This window comes from Motacilla alba, chromosome 5, assembly GCF_015832195.1.
Source record: "Motacilla alba alba isolate MOTALB_02 chromosome 5, Motacilla_alba_V1.0_pri, whole genome shotgun sequence".
Classification (NCBI taxonomy): domain Eukaryota; kingdom Metazoa; phylum Chordata; class Aves; order Passeriformes; family Motacillidae; genus Motacilla; species Motacilla alba.
Genome location: NC_052020.1, coordinates 30,595,872 through 30,615,441, shown reverse-complemented (window position 1 = coordinate 30,615,441; position 19,570 = coordinate 30,595,872). Strand labels below are relative to the sequence as shown.

The following is a 19,570-nucleotide window of genomic DNA, read 5'->3' as shown; positions in this document are numbered from 1 at the left end:
TTTGTTTTTCATCAAAATAGAGTTAATATATTATATGTGGTCCTTTAAAGGCTACGTGGTTTCTGAAAAAAGGCTCTTTTGGGATCAAATTGCTGAACTTGATATGGAGATGGTGAAGCTCATTAAAAAGCTTCATGGCAGGTAGTCAATGCCGCTGCTACCACAAATCTACAATTTTTTTCCAAATTACAATTCCAGGAATACTTTGGTTTTTTTTCTGAGCAAAAACAAGTGACACGTAGAAAACTATAGGCTAAAAAAAGAAGGAAATATGATGTGTGTCTCCATTTGATTGTCCTACTAATTTGCAATAATATATTGAGTATCACTGTAAATCATTGAAATGCCAGAACAAAACACAGAAGATAGTATTAGGCATGGGCCCTCCAGTTTCAAAAAAGGATTTAGATTTCAGTGACCTAACTCTGTAGCTAATTGTCAGCTAATTTTGACCAAATTCTGCTTTAAGAATGGCCAAGTCTTCCTACTTTTGATTTTTTCCCTTACAGTACTTTACTGTGGTTCATCTTGCATTCTTAATGTTGTGTTTAATCACAGTATATTTTAGTAAATACAAAAGCTTAGGCACTGGGATTAGAGTTTAAGAATATATTAGGAATTAAATTCAAGAAAGTGTTTTCCAGATCTTCACTTAGTCACTGCTTATGTAGTTCTAAAGCTACCCTTGTAATTTCCTAAATCCCCAGGTTAAAAAAAAATGCTTCTGGGCATGGACAAAGAATTTCAGTTTTGGTTTGTCTGGGCATTTCAGCATCAGAAACATATTAAGAGACTACTAATCCATACTTACATTGCTATAATGAGATGATTTTCTTTTCAATTGCCAGACAGGACTACAGCTGCAAACTGAAGGCTATAAAAATTACAAAAGCACACTTTTGGTATCCTCACCTGAATTTTTAGGGATTCCTAAATGTTTTGAAAGAAGTTGTCTGTCTAGTTACACATATATAAGATATTATATCTTTATTATAATAAGGAGCAACATGGAAAAGAACTAACTTTGAAAATACATTAACACTTAGAATAATAGATTTAATATTCTTCACATTTTCATAGAATTGTAGCAATTTTTTTTCTTTGGTTTTACTCTAGGCTGAATGACCTTGGAGAAAGGTACATGATCTTCACTACACTAGAGAAATGCCAGAATTCCCTGTTTTCAGATCTCTTATATCAGATGCTGAGAAATAGAAGGCTGCTTTGATCAGCACCTATACACAAAGACTAAGTATTGACCTTGCCAAACAACGTAAGATATTAACTGATGGCTTCTGCAATGTCATGGGACATGGCCCAAGAGAATCTTCAGCAAATGTTCTTGCAACCTAGGAATCCTCTACACACCTGCAGAGTATGTCTGCTATCCACATGTAGTAGCTCTGATCCATCCATATTAGACCTTCCTCCCAACCCTGACACGGCTTCCCGCCATTCATCTGTCACCACAGAGAACAGACTGGTGCCTACCTCTCTGTTTCCCCTCATGATGAAGCTGGAAATAGCCATGAGGTCTTCCCCCAGTCTCCTCTTGGATGAACAGACCAAGTGACCTCAGCTGCTTCACATATGTCTTCCCCTCTAGACCCTTCCCCATCTTTGTTGCCCTCCTTTGGATGCTCTCTAACATTTTATATCTTTCTTATACTGTGGGTCTCAGAACTGCCCCTAGCACTGGAGGTGAGGCTGCCCCAGCTCAGAGCAGAAGGGACAATCCCCTCCCTTGCCCGGCTGGTGATGCTGTGCCTGATGCACCCCAGGACACAGGTTGGCCCTCCTGGCTGCCAGGGCACTGCTGACTCATGTTCAGCTTGCCATCAACCAGGACCCCCAGGTTTCTTTCTGTGTCACTGCTTCCCCACCTCTCATTCTCCATTCTGTCCATACATCCAGGGTTGCCCATCCCAGATGCAGAATCCGTCACTTTCCCTTGTTTCAGTTCACGTGGTTGGTGATTGCACAGCCCTCTGACTTGTCAAGATTTTTCTGCAGGGCATCCCTGCCTTTGAGGGAGTCAACAGCTCCTCCCAGTTTAGTATCATCAAATGTACCTAATACGCCTTCATGTTCTGCATCCAAGTAATTTATGAAGACATTGACCAGCACAGAGATGAGGATGGAGCCCCCTGGGAACCCCACTAGGGACCAGTCATCACATTGGTGTGACCCCATTCACTACAACCCTTGGTGCCCACCCTGTGAGGCTGTTGTTCACCCATCATACGATGTGATTATCCAGTTGTTGCCTGGACATTTTATCCAGAAGGATACTGTGAGACACAGTATCAAAAGATAATAGTCACTATAACCTGAGTTAAGAAGATATTTTTGACTTCACTTTACAGATGTCAGGTACAAAAGATTCCGTGACACATTAAAACAGGTCATTAAAAAATGCACTTAAAACTTCAAGCTGGAATGTGAAGGTGAAGATATGGGTATTTCTTACTATTGCCTGGAATAACTCATTTCTTGCTACTGCCTGGAATCACTCATAACTATAATAATAACTCGTGGAAAGATTAATCACCTTACTAGGTGCATAGCATTGACTTATTTTTCTAAAATCAAGGAATATATCTACATAGGAATATAGGAATATATCTACATTCATCTACCCTGAATAAGCTGCCAGTGTGCTAAAAGACATAGCAGAGTTCCAATGTATGAACACTGGAAAATGAAATTTTCTTTCTTGGAATTTGATAGTGTAAAATTCTTATGTTGAGCATCCAGGACTGGATGAGTGTTTGTCAGCATTTGAGCATGTGGTTTCTTACACAGGGCTGCACAGTAGCCTATTATGACCATTAGACCACTGACTAAATGTAGTGAATGTAAAATTTGAAATGTGGTTACAAGGCTACAGCTGAATAGCCAATTTGGGAATTGAAATTTGGGGTCTAAATTGTTTTTCACCTGGGCACTGTATTCTCCTGTCACTGGAAATGAATAACCAATATTGACTTTTGAAAAATTGCTTGTCTCTACAGCGAGAAAACAAGGCCTTTGGGTATATATTGCCTACCAAAATCACAGACATGCTCTGTTCTTTGTTTTCTCAAGATTGCTATCTCCTTCTTTAACCATCTACACATTCTGATTTTTTTTTATTAATGCTGGATATTCATAGACAGAAATTGTTCTGCAAAGTGATGAATTTTGCAAGCCAAATTCTCTTTCACTGTCCAACTTTATAAGAAAACAAGCATATAAGGCTCCAGACAGAAGGAAAAGCCATTGATTTTAGTGCATGATTAATACTAAATATACATAAGCATACACAAATACCATTCACATTGCCTTTTTCACTTTATTTCTTGTTCACTTTATTTTCTTCTAAATCAATAAATTCCAAGGGTGGGGGAAATTGCTTTAAAAATCTAAGATAAACATAATACTAATCTAGGAGACAGAAAGATAGAAAGGTGTTTAGATAGACGCCAAGGAGGAGAATAAAGAAGGTGGGTATTTTCAGTGTCCACATATATGAGACATATTTTTCACTAGGAAAGAAAAAAATAATGGCACAAAGACTGTAAGAGTGGAAGAAGCAGAAGTGATAATTGAGGCATTCTCTTATAGACAGTCTGTGAAGACTCCTACTCTTAACACATGCTGAACTAAGGATCGAATCACAGGATCTTTTGCAATAGGAATAAAAGACCCTCAGATTCCACACAGACAGATTATATGAGCAAAGCAGCTAAATTAATGAACTGAGGAAAAGCAGGTTGATTAATCTGTAGCTGCTATGACTGTGGTAAGGATTTGATAACAAGCCAAGAAAAGCAACTGTAATAGGGATCTACTAATGAGCTTTCTAGCTGAAAAACGATGTTGAGGTGTAATTTTAATTAGGATTCTGGGTGAAAGACAGCAGAAAGTAGCTTTGACATTGAAAAACTGATGAGTATGAAACATTATCCATATTGCTCATTAAAGTTTATCTATTTTAATTTTGTGGTTGAAATATTTTTCATACTGTGAACACCTTTTTGTATATTCATGAGACTATTATTTTAAACTTTCTTACTCAAGGAAAGAACAATGTCTGAAAAAGAACTGAGCAGGAAGAACTCTTTTTTCAGTGACCAGAGAAATTGAGCTTATCCAAGTTTAAGGTTTGAAAGAGTGCCCCTAGAGGAGGTGCCTTAATTATATAAATAGGTATAATTTTACTCGAAGCTTAGAAATCTAAAAAAATTTTTAAGAGTGTAGATTTCTTAAGGATTATTATGTGAGTGCCAGGCCCTCCATTTACCCCTTGGCTGTATTAAATTATTGCTTCTGTGAAGTACGTGTATAGTGCAGTCCTGTGGGCAGTGCATAGTACCATCCTATATATTAATCACTTAGATTTAGTTACGTAAATTTAACTTCTTTGACCTATGCTCACCTTTAGCTGCTGGGAGATTCTGCAAAGCCTTATCACTGCTGTCTTTGTACTCTTACACTTGGGAAAGCTGCAGCAACATTGACACCAAGTAGCTAGGAAAACATCTGCATGTGCTTTACATTTACTTCTTCAGCTTCAGCTCAATTAATGAACTGCCTGCTTCCATGTAAATCAAAAAAAACAGTAAATGCTTTCATCAGGTGAACAGTGCTCAGGAGTTTCTTTGAAGGTGGGGCTGTATTCACTGCAGTGGCTAAATGTTGCCCATATAAACACCCCATCTCAAAGATGTTGTTCTGTTTTTCAGACAGGCTTACAGGTGTTAAGAGAAAGTGTGCCAGTGTGCCAGGTACCAGAAGCCAGACCAATTTACTTTGAATTTGTGGAATGAAGAGGAAAAAGAAAACAGCCAACAAACATCCCATGAATGGTTTTTGAGATCTTAACAAAATAGAGTTGAAAAGCTGAGATTGCATCTGGGATTTACCACTATGTTTTGATAAACCTTTGGGTTTAGCCAACACTCTGTCCTCCACTGAGGATTCAGTGAACTTACACCATATATACTCTCAACAGAGTTTGTCAGATCAACTTTACACCGGAATGTTTTTGACTGATTAGTTATTGGCATAGACAAGTGAGGAGATTAGAGAAAGGTGAGTTTCTCTTTTTAGGAAACTTAAGCATGAGAAATATTACTAAGGAGTGTGACCATAATTAGAAGAATGGGAATAGTTAATTTGTTTCTATCCTAATTTAAAGATAACATCTGAATCTTCTTAAAGAGTAGTAGATCCGTTTTGCTAATATCAAATTGATGTGTTGATGTATAGCCAGTAAAGGAGAGGTCTGTAAAATAGATGCTTTGAAGATTACTTAGTCTCATATGAGTTATCCATACCCTTTCACAGTGCATGAGCTCTGAGGTGCCAAAGCATGAAAACCCATCTCAGTTAGCCGTTTGAAAAAGTCAAGAAGGGTCCTAGTTAATAAACTTCAGAGTAATTCTTCTATTGTTGCATATTTGATTATTTATGCAAAAATAGGACAGCTTTGACTTGAGAGCTGCTAAGAGCTGTATCCTTGGAATATTCTGTATTCTGTCAGGCCCTGCTTGGATGTCTAATGTACATGCGAGAAGACTTGACTGTCTTTCTCCATGGTGACGCTATCTAAAATGACCTTTTCAGTGCATGCTCCAGGTCACAGTCCCTGTTCTGTGAGGCTATCCCTTCTTTACTATTGCTGTGTGCTTCGAAGTAGCTGTGTTTTAAAACATCCAGGTCCCATAAAGTAAAATTGAGAAAACCACGAAGATTACTCCAATCTTCATGGAGCAATCTTTTATCTTTGCACTTAGCAATTATTTAGTCACATTATTTCTTGAACTTTCCTGGACATAATTTTGTCTTTTGTTTGGAGAATTTATGAAGAGATTTAACAAAGTATTTTACAAGGATCTATACCCATTCAGAATTTTATCTGAAGTATCTACAACATGTAATTGTTCTGTTTTAAGTAGAGTTATAGTAATGGCATTAACAGCGCTAATATCTTTTAGACTTTTTACCTATATGGTTCCTATTGTATATTAAAATGCACTTTTAAGAATGTCACATGTATCAACCATACCTCTCTTTCAAGGGCTTCAGTTTGCATGCAGCTTTTTTTCTAAAATTATGGGTTTTCTGCTTGCTTAGATAAGAATTGCTGACTGCAAAAAAAAGTAGCCAACATGGTGATACAGCCAGTAAAATTGCAGTTTTGGTGACAAGTGTATGATACCCTCTAAATTTACCTACAGCCTTCTTAGTAGCGCATATGCCACTATGTGCTATTTTTATTTAGTAAATATAAATAAATAAATAAAAATAGAATAAATAATATAAATAAATCAGAAAGATGCCAATCAACCACACATTTGGAAAAAAAGTAAAAAATAGTGTATGTAAACATAAGGCCTTTGTAACTCCAGATACTGTAATATCAGCTGCCTGATGTGTTTCTGGACAGCCAAGGCCAAGTGACAGAGTAAAATGAAATGTTAAATTAACCTGTAAGGGGTTCCTGAGGACAGAGGATACATTTTATTTAAAGAAAGTAATATTGTACCTCATGCCAAGCTGAAGTAATTTCCTTCTGCTTTCTATGCTTCCTGGGTTTCCAGATTTTATTTTTTAACAGCATTTGCCAGAGCTCACCTGAAGAAAGCATTACTCAAAGTCTAAAGGAAATATTTTTGTTCAGAATCCAGACCCATAAAGAATAACTACTCTATGCTAAAAGAAAAAACTCCTGTAATTTTACTACTAATTATGCACATAAGTTGAATAAATAGCCTACTGTTGCTGTGTTGAATAGAAAATTCACACTTTGCTGCTTACAGCAATGCACTGGGGCTGCTTTCTCTATCACTAACCTAATTGAGGGATTTCTTAGGATGTAGTTTGTCTTTTCTTGGAAGCCAAAGTAGATTGTGTGAAACAAAATATACACATGGTCCTATTGACTGGGAGAGCTATAAGCTTAAGCGTCGACTTCAGTCAGTTATTCAAGAACTCAGCTACTTCTTGTTAGGTATAAAGGAGCTTTAGTTGAATTGAATTTACATTTAATGTATAATTCACTAGATGCAGAAGGATTGTTCTACTAGTTCCCCTGATACACTAAATTATTTAAAGGCCAAAAGGTTGAAAATTTAACCATCAGGACTCACGAGAACAGGTATGAGTGTAAAATTTAGCAGTAAGGTACGTCTTTTAGTCACAAAACTATCAAGCAGCTGCTGCTTAGAATTATAGGAGCATAAATTTCCCCAACAGTTAAGTTTCCAGCACAGCATTTCCAGTGGCTACATCTGCTGTGGAGCCCTGTTGGTTCCATCAGTGCTGGAATACATTCTGGGTACATGGGTCAGGGACTTCAGTCCTTCTGCAGAGGGGCTGGTTATCTCACAGTGACCCTTCCCAGTGCAATGGCTTCCCCCGTGCCACCTGGAGGCACCCATTTCTTCCACTGCTCCATGCAGGGTTTCAGCTTGGGGATATGGATTCTGCCAACTAGTAAGACAAATTTGACTGGTGACTTGAGTCCTTTATTTCATTTGTGGTGACCTTCTGCAGTGCAGTGCAATGAAAATTGAAGAACTCAAGAAATAAGGCTGAGATTTTATGAAGTCATCCATCCCTCTCCATGAAAATTGCAGAACATGAATGGAGTCTGATATTCTTGGGAATGTGTGAGGATAGCACAACCCCTGCACAATGATAACCAGAGAATTGCTTTTTCCTAATACTAGCCAATTGTTTATTTATTTACTTATTATTTAACCTAGGAAAGAACCATGACCTCTGTCTTTCCTTCTCTGTAAACTTGGATTTGCTAGCCAAAAAATTCCTCAACCATGTCCTGATTTCCTGATTCATATTTACAGAGAAGTACATGTGCTCTCATCTATCATTTATTTTCTGAGTATGTGATATTATCCAAGAATATTTCACAGCAAATTAGAAATCCAGATGAGTCACTGATTTCAACAGGGACCCATATCTGCCTGCTTTGTGTGTAAGAACATTTTGTACAGATATTGTATTTAGTGTCATTAATTCTTGAGCTGTGGGCTCCTCCTGTTCATCATGTTGAAGACTGAGCAGGTGGATTGCCTGCTGCCTTTGGCTGGGGCTGTGAGGAGCATGTCAGTGATGCTGTGGTTGCAGGCAGATCAAATTGCTCTAAACCAGTTAATGCTGCTTGTGCCCGACCTCTCGAGTATTTTGAGTGGTCTATAGTAGTATAAATGATCTGAATATATTCCACAGGAAATGTTTGAGTTAGTGTTTTTGTCATGACATTATATGAGTATTGAGTCTTGTGGTTCTGTTTTGGAAAAAGTATTGCCTTCCAATCACTGAAGATAAATCACTGAATTACAGAGTATGCTGAGATGGAAGACGCTCATAAGGACAGTTGAGTCCAACTCACAAGATAGCCCAAGTCACACTATGGGCCTGAACTTTGTCCAAACACTTCTTGAACACTGTCAGGCTGGTGCTGTGACCACTTCCCTGTGAAGCCCATTCCAGTGCCCAACAACCTTCTGAGTGAAGAACCTTTTCCTACTATCCAACCTAAACCACACCATCAAAACTTCAGGCCAGTCCCTTGGGTCCTGTCAATGGTTGCCACAGTGAAGGGATCAGTGTCTGCCCTTCCTCTCATGAGGAAGCTATAGATTGTGATGAGGCCTCCCCTCAATCTCCTCTTCTCCAGGCTGAACAGGCCAAGTGACCCCAGCCACTCCTCACACAACTTCTCAAGGACCTTCACCATCTTTGTGTCCCTTTGGATTCCCGTAATAGTTTGATATTTTTCTTATATTGTTGTGACCAAAACTGCAGACAATATTCAAGGTGAGGCTATATGCTTCAGGTATTTGAGGCTGGCATCTCTCAGTTCTGCATCTTTAATCGAGATAGTCTGAGACAATGAATTTTGCTCTGAGACTGTTGGTGGTATTTTTCCTCCTAGTCATGCCATTCCTGTACAGGTGATTTGCATGAGTATTAAAATTTAGATCAGCAAAACAGAAATTATGCTTCTTTCTAGAATCCTTCTAACAATTTACACTAGTTTCTCTTCTGCATGCAAAAATGTCAACCATTTTCAAAAAAGATAGCCTGATCACCAGAGAAACTTTACAAGGTGTGTTCCATTATGAAATAGAGAAATACATTCATTAGTTTAATAAGATGATAATTTCTGTAAATAAATCCTGTACCCTTGTTTAGAGACAAGTAACCAAATCGTTGCTGTCACCATGAGTCTCTATTGATAAAAATTAATCTAGATCTGTAGGGAGAAGTCACTGACTTTGTTTCAGTAGCTAATATAGGAAAAATATTTACTTTGGACATTTTACCAGACATGACAGTTTTGGGTTGGTTTTTTTTTTTTTAAATATGATCATTTTATCTTAAAAATTCTAATAAGGTGCATACAGAACATAGCAAAACTACAGATGAAAGATGCAAAATAATTTAAAATATAAATTAAAATTATTATTTTCTTAAGAGGTTTCTTTCAAATAGTGAGGGATTTTACCTGTGTACTGTCCTGAAGCTCCTCACCAGGAGGGGATGTTGTCTCTATAATTTCTCTCTAGAGAGAATGTCTGTGGATTTTACTGCTGGACTAGTTAAAAAAAAGGCCATAGGAATAGATACTTCAAAACACCTGCTAAACATAGTGCTCAATGTACATGCCTGGAAATGTAGTCTTGCTGAAAGGATGTACCTGTTTCCAGCTAATAAGTGATCCTGCCATTTGCATTATTGGTACATCTCTGCTTACTCTTGGGTGATTTTATGTATCATACATTAATGGTAATATATATTTTGGACTTTTGTATCAGACAATTGAGGCTGATGTGCTGCACAGACATGGTTTAAACTGCTGAGGGAACTGCTTTTTTATATAAACCTTATTTTATAAATCTTTATATATGCACATCTGCTTTGCTTTAGTAATTCTGCTACAGCTGATAAAAGTGATGCTTTTGGAAGATTAAAAATATTAGAACTAATAATGATTATATAAAGTTATTAATTATAGTAATTGAATAAATCACTAATTAGAGAATTCTGTGAAATCTGCCTGCTCTCATGAGATAGTCTCACTGAAATCAGGGGAATGCACAGCACAGAAATGGCATCTGTGAACAGTCCTTTATCATCCTTGTAATAAATTTGCAACACTTGAATTTCACAGGATCTCCATGTCCTGTGTTTGTGTTTTATGTGGTAGATTTCCTAGATTTTTAAGGTTGCCCTATGAATTCGGATGTCTTTAGACGGCAATGGGTCATTGCTTGATGTTTCTTAGGGGAATACAGAGCCTCTACCTTCAATAGCACAGTTGAAAGTTAACGTAGCATGGAGATAATAAAGGTTTTTAATGATATATGAGCTAAGTCAAGTTCCCCTCTCACTTCAGATGACAATAATGAGGAAAGGATAATATCGTGCTGGAACTGATTTGCATCCTTGTTTCTTGTTTCAGGGGAGAACAGAGGCTAGTGGTCAAAGGCAGGCCAAATCTGAAGGTCTTGTGCAGTCTAAAGGTGCTGTTTGACTTCAGTATTTGGGAGGTGGGATCTGCAGACAGAAAATATCTATTTTGAACTCACCTATTGTTGATGTTGCTCAGATAGAAGGACAGGAAAATAATTAAATGGTCTCAGTGAACCCCCTTTTAGTTTCTGCACAATTCCCTTGCTAAATCTCCTCCAGCATTTGCATCTTCTTCAATGATATTGGTTTAGCTTCAAGGGACTAATAAAAGGGACTTTCATAATGCAGAGAAGACATCTAGATTATATTTAAAATATATTGACTTTGAAAATTAGTTACTTGAAAACTATAAAATAACCTTATTCTGCCATCACTGAAACTATCCTTTCTATTGGATAGGAGCTTCCATTCCAGTGGCCGAATTCCCATTGATTTCAGAGCTTTGGAATAAGACTTCTAATCCTTGTTCTGTTAATTTTAATACAAAAGTCTTCCTTTATATAGCATTTATTTAACTTCTATATTTATTATAACAACTTCAAGGCAATACTGGAAAAAAAAATAATTGGAGCATCTGTATGAGTCCAGAGTCCATTCCCATATTACAATCAGGCTTAAGTTATTACAAAATGGAGATGCAGCATATTTTCTTATTATCCTCATTCTATATATTCTTGTTACAGGTAATGGATTATAATGGATTATATTGCAGGGTAAAATGCACTTAAAGCTCAGATTAAGTAAAATTATGAAGTTTATTATAAACCAGAAACATTGACTGTGGGCAGTGACTATTTTAGTCTTTCATTTCACTTTGATTTTGCTGATAAAAAAGCACTAAATAATTCTGAGATATTTATAATAAAAGAAAATTTAAAAAAAATAATATGTTGTTCAACATTGTTCCTGCAGCTCAGAAAGTAAGATACCAAGTTGCTTCTTGCCTTGAAAAAAGTTGGGGAAAAAAAAGTCTAACTGTGTATTAATACTGTCTAACTCTGTATTGTGCATCTGCTCAAAATCACCATAAATTTTTAAGTTATTGCAGGAACTGCAAAGAAGTTTGGACAAATTATAAACAACTGAGGAAGTGATATGTTCTGGAGACTTGGGTTAAAAAGGAATTTCAATAAAGTGGGAGGATGGGGCTTCACTAAATACACAGGTTGTATACACAAATACATGCCCAAATGTATGACATTGCAGGGGAAGTGATAAGATTCTGAAAACTGATGGGTTTTAAACTTCTCCCTTTCCATTCCAACAATTTTCTTTTCTAAGAGGCATGTTTGCACATCTGGTTGGAGGAGAAAGTTTAGGCTGAAAGGACACCTCTAACCATGACTGAGGAACTAAAGCAAGAATACTTTTCAAAACATACTGAATAGATTAGCCATATGTTTTCAGTGCATTTTATTTGTTTTTACAGACAGAGAACAAAAAACTTCTTTTACAGGTGAATATTCAGCTCCAGAATTTAAAGACTGTAAGTGTAGAAATATCAAGAAATGGCAAAGTAATGTATGTTGGTGAATTTACTTGTCTTCCTTATAAAGGTGGCTGTTTTTCAAGATATCGGGCACTGTCCCTGTTACATTTGACACTGTATGCCAGCACAAAGAATGCTATAGTGGCACTGTGACTCCACCTACTTAATCTTTATTGTCTTTAATACATTGCCCCTAAATAGTGTTTTGGAATGTCTTTGTGATGAAGGATAAAACAATAATTTGATTCCTTTTAATTTACTCTTTCTGTCAAGCAATAACATTTAGTTAATCTATGGTCAAAATATGAATCAAACGAATAACTTTGTTTTGCACAAAATCATAGAAAAAAGAGGGTGGGAAACAAAGAGCAGCAAAAATGGGGAGAATGCTTTGGAAATGTGATTACTAGGATCTTAAGAGAAACCAAGGACCATTGTGAGCAGTGAAGGGATGTTTTATACTATTCTTATGCTCCACCCCACTTCTTTCCTTTATTATTCCTTGCGTGTGGACTCTTTGCAACTTACATACAGGTTTACTGTAAGCAGTTTGGGATATGGAATGTATCTTCCTGTGTGCTCCCTCAGTTCAAATACTTAGCAAAAAGAAGTCAGTTATGCATCCAGAAAAAGGCATATACCTGTATAGAAAGGGGCAAACAGTAAAGCTATACCTATTCAAATTCCTTGCAGGTTCTGTTTCAAATCTGGATTAAAGCTCCATGATTCATGGCTTGATAGAAAGTCAGCTGGAGGAGGTCAGCAGGAGAAAATACAGTGTAATTGTAGTGAGAGAATGCTCCTAGGAAAACCAGTAAAACAGTCCTGCTGCTGCACCTTCCCACCCTGTTATTGGAAGGAGTAGGTAATGTAGATGCGGTTTCCCCATTGCCATCGGAGTTGAAGGCAAGTTATTCATCATTCCCAGGTCTGCCATGATATTTCAGGTTTACTATTTTGGCTTAAGAATACCAAGTGGTGGTGTTTGGTTTTGGAAAAGTCAGCATAGTTTTCAATGAATGTCAGAAATTCTTGCTTACCTCTTGGAAGCTAAATCTTATCCAGGATAATGCGGCCTCCTGTGAGTTAAAGGTTTTGAAAGAACCACATAGTGGTCAGGGTGGTGCTAAAACTGCAGCCTGAATTTAGTCTTTGGTTTTCATTTGTGTCCCTGAACTATGAGGACATTGTTTTCTGTAAACATCAAGAAAGAAAAAAGCCCAAGTTCATTGCTGCAGTTTTACTGGTAGCTTTAGGCGTGGCATCCAAGGCATTGTGAAATGCTGCACCATTGAATGCATTGGAATTATTCTAAGAACTGTAAATAGACTTTAACTGTTGTAGGTGGGCATCTATTTGGGACAAAATATTTAGTATTGTGTATTTCAACTGGTTAGCAGCCCATTAAACTGTAAGGTAATTTTCACCTATTTCCTAATGGACACAGATAATTCTTCTTCTTATTATTGGAAGCATTTATTATGTTTAATGGTAACTGGTAGTCTCAGAACAGGACTCAGAAGAAATGATGAATAACGTAACTGCAAAACCACCTTTATATCACACCTCTTTTAAATCTGGAGTAATAGTGGTTTTTTTTCCAAACTGTTTACTGTCATGATTTAAGTAACTCATAGATGCACTTTAGTAGTAACCATTTTCATATTGTCAGTGAACAATTTGCAATTCTCATGAAGCGAGTAATCAAATATGATTTTAGACTAATAATCAACTTTAGCTTGGTTTCTATTTGTCCATTATTTATGTCTGATATTTAAAACTCAGACTGTTTGGATTGCATATTCATAAAGTTAGGCCTATTTTAGTTTCCCACTCACAGATGCTAGCAAAATTGTCCTGATATGATCTCTTAACCTCCTGACTCCTGAAAAAAATGGAGCAAGCAGTCCCTTAGAGACAATTCACCTCCAGAAAAGGAAGAATTACAGAATCCTCTTTTTTTTTTTTTTTCCACAGAAATTGTATATTTCATATGTCTTGACTGGTAATTTCTGACCTATACCAGAATTAATTCAGGTACCTTCCATTTATCTTTAAAAAGAGTATGAGCTTATTAATGAAAAGGTTTATGTAGTTTGTAAATTTCTTCTATGAAATAAATCTGTGAAATGATCAGTCAACCATTGTATATTGCCAAAAGTCTCACAATCCAGCACTCAACACTTCATACATATGGAATTCTTCTGTGCTCCATAGGTGACAGTGCCCGAGGAGGTACATTAAGGGAAACAGAAGGCTCCCTTCCTCATCACTAACTGCAGTCTTTGGCTGCAGACCCTGCAAGGTAAGGTGTCTTAAAATGGTGTGAGGCACAGTGTGGCAGTTGTGTATTTTTATGTAAGACTGTTTATTTTTAAAGCCTGAAGGAAAGGAGATATAGGTTGCCTATATTCCATAAATACAGCTAAGTCCCTGGATAATATAACCTTGTGGTTGTCCAAGAGGAAATTCCATGTAACTTTATGTTACATAAAGTCTCTGTCTCTCAGCTTGTTTCCAATCATCTCCTGAAAGACTGTTAGGAAAAAAGTTAAAGGTTGAAGAGAAGTGAGGGATCAGTCTCAGTGTGCAGCGAATGCTTCGCATATCCCCCACTTCCTCCAGAGAAGCTAATGGAAAGTTAAGTTCAGCTTTTCACAGCAGCTGCTTTGCACCTATGGAGGTCACTGGTGTCTGCATCAGCAACATTTCACTCTGCTCCCTGGGTCTTCATGAAATGGTGAAAAGAACTTGGGAGCTCTAATGGAGATACATGGGGATATAGGTGAAAGACTTCCATTGAACATTATGTTGCTAAGGGAAATTTTGGGTGATTCAGCATCAAGCACTCTTTCCTCTAAATAAATATAAACCAATATTCCAGTAGACCAAATCAGGAAAAGAATCTACAAGCAGGTTTGCACTTATACATAAATAACTATGAATATCTTTATCAGTGGGACAAAGATCTGGTGGTTAGTTTTTGAAAATAAATTGGTCTTGACCTCAATACATTTCATAAAAGTGAATCTAGAAAAACTAATTCTGTGTTCATAGACTTCCCCTTCAGGTTTATTTGAAAAAGACACAATATTCTTCATGCCTTATTCTGCCCATGGTTTGGAGCTGCAGCTTTTAGCTTGCTAGTTTTATTTTGAAGCAGTTGTCAAGACACTACTTGTAGATTATATGTAGAGGTGGGGAGAAATTTTCATCCCACTGAAGTCAAGGGGAGTCTTACCACAAAGTTGGTCCAGATTTAAAGTGTTTTGACCATCATAACATTGTTTCTTAGTGAATGACAATAATCAGCTCCATGTGGTGCATTTATTCTGTTTCCATAGAATGACTTGGAGGAATAGGCAACAAAAATTTTATAGGTACTCTGCACTCAAATAATTGACACTCAATTTGCTGTATGTGTCAGGTGTTTCAATGCATATCCATAAAAAAATTTTAGTAGCATTTTTAGAGTGCTGTTTTTTTCAAAATAGTAAGTAAATTTAAAAATTCTTCCTTCTAATGTAACATGCAGATTATAGTTTAGATATAGATTATATCATGCAGCAATTGCTCAAACTTTTCAAAGACCTGAGCTCATTAAGATGAGAGTAACTCTCCCTTTTACAAGTGAATAACTTGACATATTCAAAATAATAATATATCCCAGAACCCCCAACCCCCTAAACAATTAATTATATTAGTGAAATGTTATATCTCATGTTTTAAAAACAAGAGCATTAATTCAGGGAAGATCTGGATTTCTCTGAGGAATTTAACTTCTATATGCTGTTTAAACATAGAAAATGTCTCTTCCTTGTCTGATAGATTTTGCAGCATTAGCCAAACAATTTTAAAAAATCAAACATAAAGTAAGATTTTAACACAGGAAGGAAAATATTGTGTCTGTTTGCAAGGCAAAAATAGTATTTACTGAAAATACACTTGAATTATATATTAAAACAGCTTGTAGCTGGAATTTCAGTTCAAAACTTATCTGCACAGAACACATTATACTTAAGCAAGTGACTTGAAATAAATATACTATGGTTAACATTAAACATTTCCATTTACCAACAGTTACCACATGACACATCTGAGATCATGACTGTTTCCACTGCAATGAGAACAGGATAAATACTTGTGGTAATTTTGTGGTAACCAATGAGAATGTTCTTTGTTTATGTCTTCCACTTGGACATACCTTTTCAAAGAAACAAAACAAAACCAGGAACAATGCTTGAAATTTGATTGGAATAAAACATCATCCCAAAATTCTGACCTATACCTTTAGCAAAAATATTGAGGTGAAGACATTTCTTATCTTTTAAGAAGATTAGAAGATTTTAGTTATTCACTTCAAGCTTCAATTTTGCAAAATAGAAATGGATATATCCAAGCAACTCAAAATTCGAAGGCAAATTTTAAAAATCATTGGTGGAAAAATCAGACACTCTGTAGTCCCAAGAGATACTTCCAGGAGTCATATACACTGTGAATATAAATCCCCTCCTCAATAAAAGTGTATCAAGTAGGTCCAGCAAAGGAATACTCAGTGCCTGCTGAGTGTGCTACCCCTACTTCACCACCAGGGAGTGACTGTCCCATTGCACTTAAACAGATTTTCAGGTGCTTGTAGCAAAGATTTGTGTCCTTAGTGGCTGCATTTATCATGAGAAACAGTTTTTTTTCTCTGAATTAATTTCTTTGACTCAAAATATTGCTTTAGGCAGTGAGCTGCTCTTTCCAGGTTATGCTTTCGTAAGGAAATGAAAAACAGCTCATGTTGTAATGAAAAGAGGTTTCTGATGTTTTCATCTTCTGGTGTCCCAGAAATAGGTACAGATGAAAAAACAGGAAAAAAATGTTTAGTCCAAGGAGTGAGTAAAGCTTCGTTCAATCTCAACCATTTCAACAGTTCCCCATTCTTATTATCTCACATGATTTCCAGTGGTTTCAGATTATTCGAAGGTTTGTTTCCCATCAGTAGAAGCTTAAAAGGTACACTGTACCAAATTTTAAGTACAAGTCTTACCAATTACAAGAAATTATTTTAATTCACAATATTGCTCTGAAACATACCTAAATATCAATGAAAAATATGTAAAAACCAAAAGATATAATTACATGCTAAATAATTACCACATCACATGGTAATGTTCATATGGGAAATGGACCTTCAGAAAAAGAGAAGACATGTATAGATATAGATTCCACTTTCAGTCTAAAGGACTTGATCACCACTGAATTCAGTATTACAGTACTGAATCTACTACACAGATCCTGTATACTCAGTTGGATACTGCGCTTCTGTTGAGGGAATGACACAATTAAATTTATAAAGTGGTACTTGTCACACTAGAGTCTCCTGTTATTACCAAGAGATGTGCTTTGAAGAACCCAAGGCATTACAAGGAGGGGTGCTGAATCTGTACCAAGTATGTACATACACCCTCCCAGCACTGTGCTTTGTTGGGAGTGCAGTTTTGTATGAACTGTTCCATCAGACATATTTAAATCTCACCCAAAGGATTTTAAAAATATGTGCCACTCCAGGAAATCTTTATGGCTGAAATAACTTTGAAAGAAGTCTGACAATTTTACTAGCTAATGTTGTGAAGTGTTGGCTCTTGCTAAAGTTCAGTCACTTGGTAGGCGTATAAGAACAGATGAACAAAGTACACAGAGGAAGGATTAATACCCAGCTATGATTGTCTGTGGTTGTCATCTCCTGAGGATGTGCACTGGAGTCTCTATCTTGAGGTGATTGCAGTTTATTATAGAAACATAAATGAAAGTAGCCTGGAAGCCATAGGGGTAAAGTTTCACAATTGGTGTTATTTGGCAGAACTCCACTAGATGTAGGACCTCCAGACAGCTTTTGTTCAAACCAATAATCAACTACAACTGCTTTAAAACATCAGATTTATTTTCACCAATAGATTTATTATTCTTGCATGCTGTAGTATTCTATTTATCTCCCAGCAGGATAAAATACATAGGAATGAAATAACCACTCATTTAACTCTAGTGTCAAGGAATGTAATCTGTACATTCAATAAAGGGGTACCCTGCGTCTCTACAGGTTTTCTGAATTATTTTACAGTGTTCATTGCCCTTACTGAAGATTAGTCACATGGATGTCATTAGTTTCTACAGCTTTCAATTAAGCATGGATGTCCCACCCCTGTATACTGCTATTCAGAATTTGTATTCCTTTTGGGAAACTCAACACAAAGGGAATTCTTTTGTTTTAAAATCTTGTTTTAACCTTAAAAATTAGCTTTGTAAAAATAACAATGCATGATCTAAATCCATGTTTCAGTATCTTGGATACAACGTTTTCTCAGCATATATGTAAGAATCATCATGAGGCAAACTGGGTATGGCTAGATTTTCCTTTGGTAATTGTTTGCAGGTCATACTCCTGAGAAGATTCCTTGCACACATTACACTTTCATCAGACCAAATATATTTAACTGGGCCTTTGAATACATTGGAAATAGGATGAAATTAGCCTCTTTCATACAGTTGCTGAAAGACATCATAACAATGTGATGTATGAAGACATATAGCAGAATTTGCATGAATCTCTTTCCATCTGTAAAATCTACAGAAAACACCTCTGTTCCATTTGACATGTCTTTTCAGCCTTTTCTTCTGAAAATTTTAAACCAGGTACAAGAACATTTAAAAGATGGCCTCACTATAATGAACATAAATAAATAAAAATGTGTCTTCTCTCTGAATAACCTGTGGAACTGGTGAGATCTGCTTTTCTAGTGTAGCAGCCATGAGCCCTGTCAAGTCAACATAACAAAAATATGAAAGAATTCAGGTGTCCCATTAATTTCTCATCCTAATATGGCACTGGATTTATTCCTTTCTATGGGCTTGACTTATAAATTTCACCAAAACAAAATTAACATACAAAAAATCTCCTTCGCATGATTTCAGGTCCATAGATGGATTTCTTTTCATAAATATGACTGGAAAATACATGCTTCCTACTAATATGGTGTGGAGACATCAATAGAATATAAAAGAATGCAGAATTTTTAAGAAGTTTAAGTTAAGAAGGACTGGCTTGCAAAGTACAAATCTAGTTATTACATCACTGCAGCAATGGAGAACAAGCTAATAATTAAAGAAATATCAAGGGATCTTTAAAAGTATCTTTATATGCTCTATTATTGAAAATAATTTCAGAGTATTTCTTGAATGTGAAGGGACAAAACTTGGTGCTTAGCCCAGAAAAGTGAGCTGCAGAGCAAAAAGTACTTCAAGTTTTTAGTTCTGGTAGTCTGTAATAAGAGGAGATTCCTCTCTTGGAGCAGCCCTGTGCATCTGAGATCCATGCTGCAGAGAGAAACTCACATGTATGCCAGCTGTTTCTGTACAGTCCTTGCTGTAAACAGAAACTAAAGTTCAGAGTTTCCACTGCAGCAGCTCTAAAGCAGAATAATGTGCCTTTTGGCTGGACATTTCAGATGTCTGCTCTCCAGCAAAGTCCTTACCAGAATTGTGTTGGACCATGATAGTTATCTGACAGGTTGTTGTCTGTAGTCTTTGCATTTTGTCTAACACAGTTGC

The 19,570-nt window shown here is 36.5% G+C and overlaps 1 long non-coding RNA gene across 4 annotated transcripts in view; it reads left to right on the top strand.

Annotated features, from left to right (window-relative positions):
- The window catches only part of LOC119701648, a 116,170-nt gene that overhangs the window by 35,591 nt on the left and 61,009 nt on the right, over positions 1–19,570 (top strand). For all 4 annotated transcript variants that reach the window (XR_005257125.1, XR_005257126.1, XR_005257124.1 and 1 more), the window contains one exon: positions 14,195–14,282. This is a non-coding gene — a long non-coding RNA (uncharacterized LOC119701648). The remainder of the gene's footprint in view (positions 1–14,194; positions 14,283–19,570) is intronic.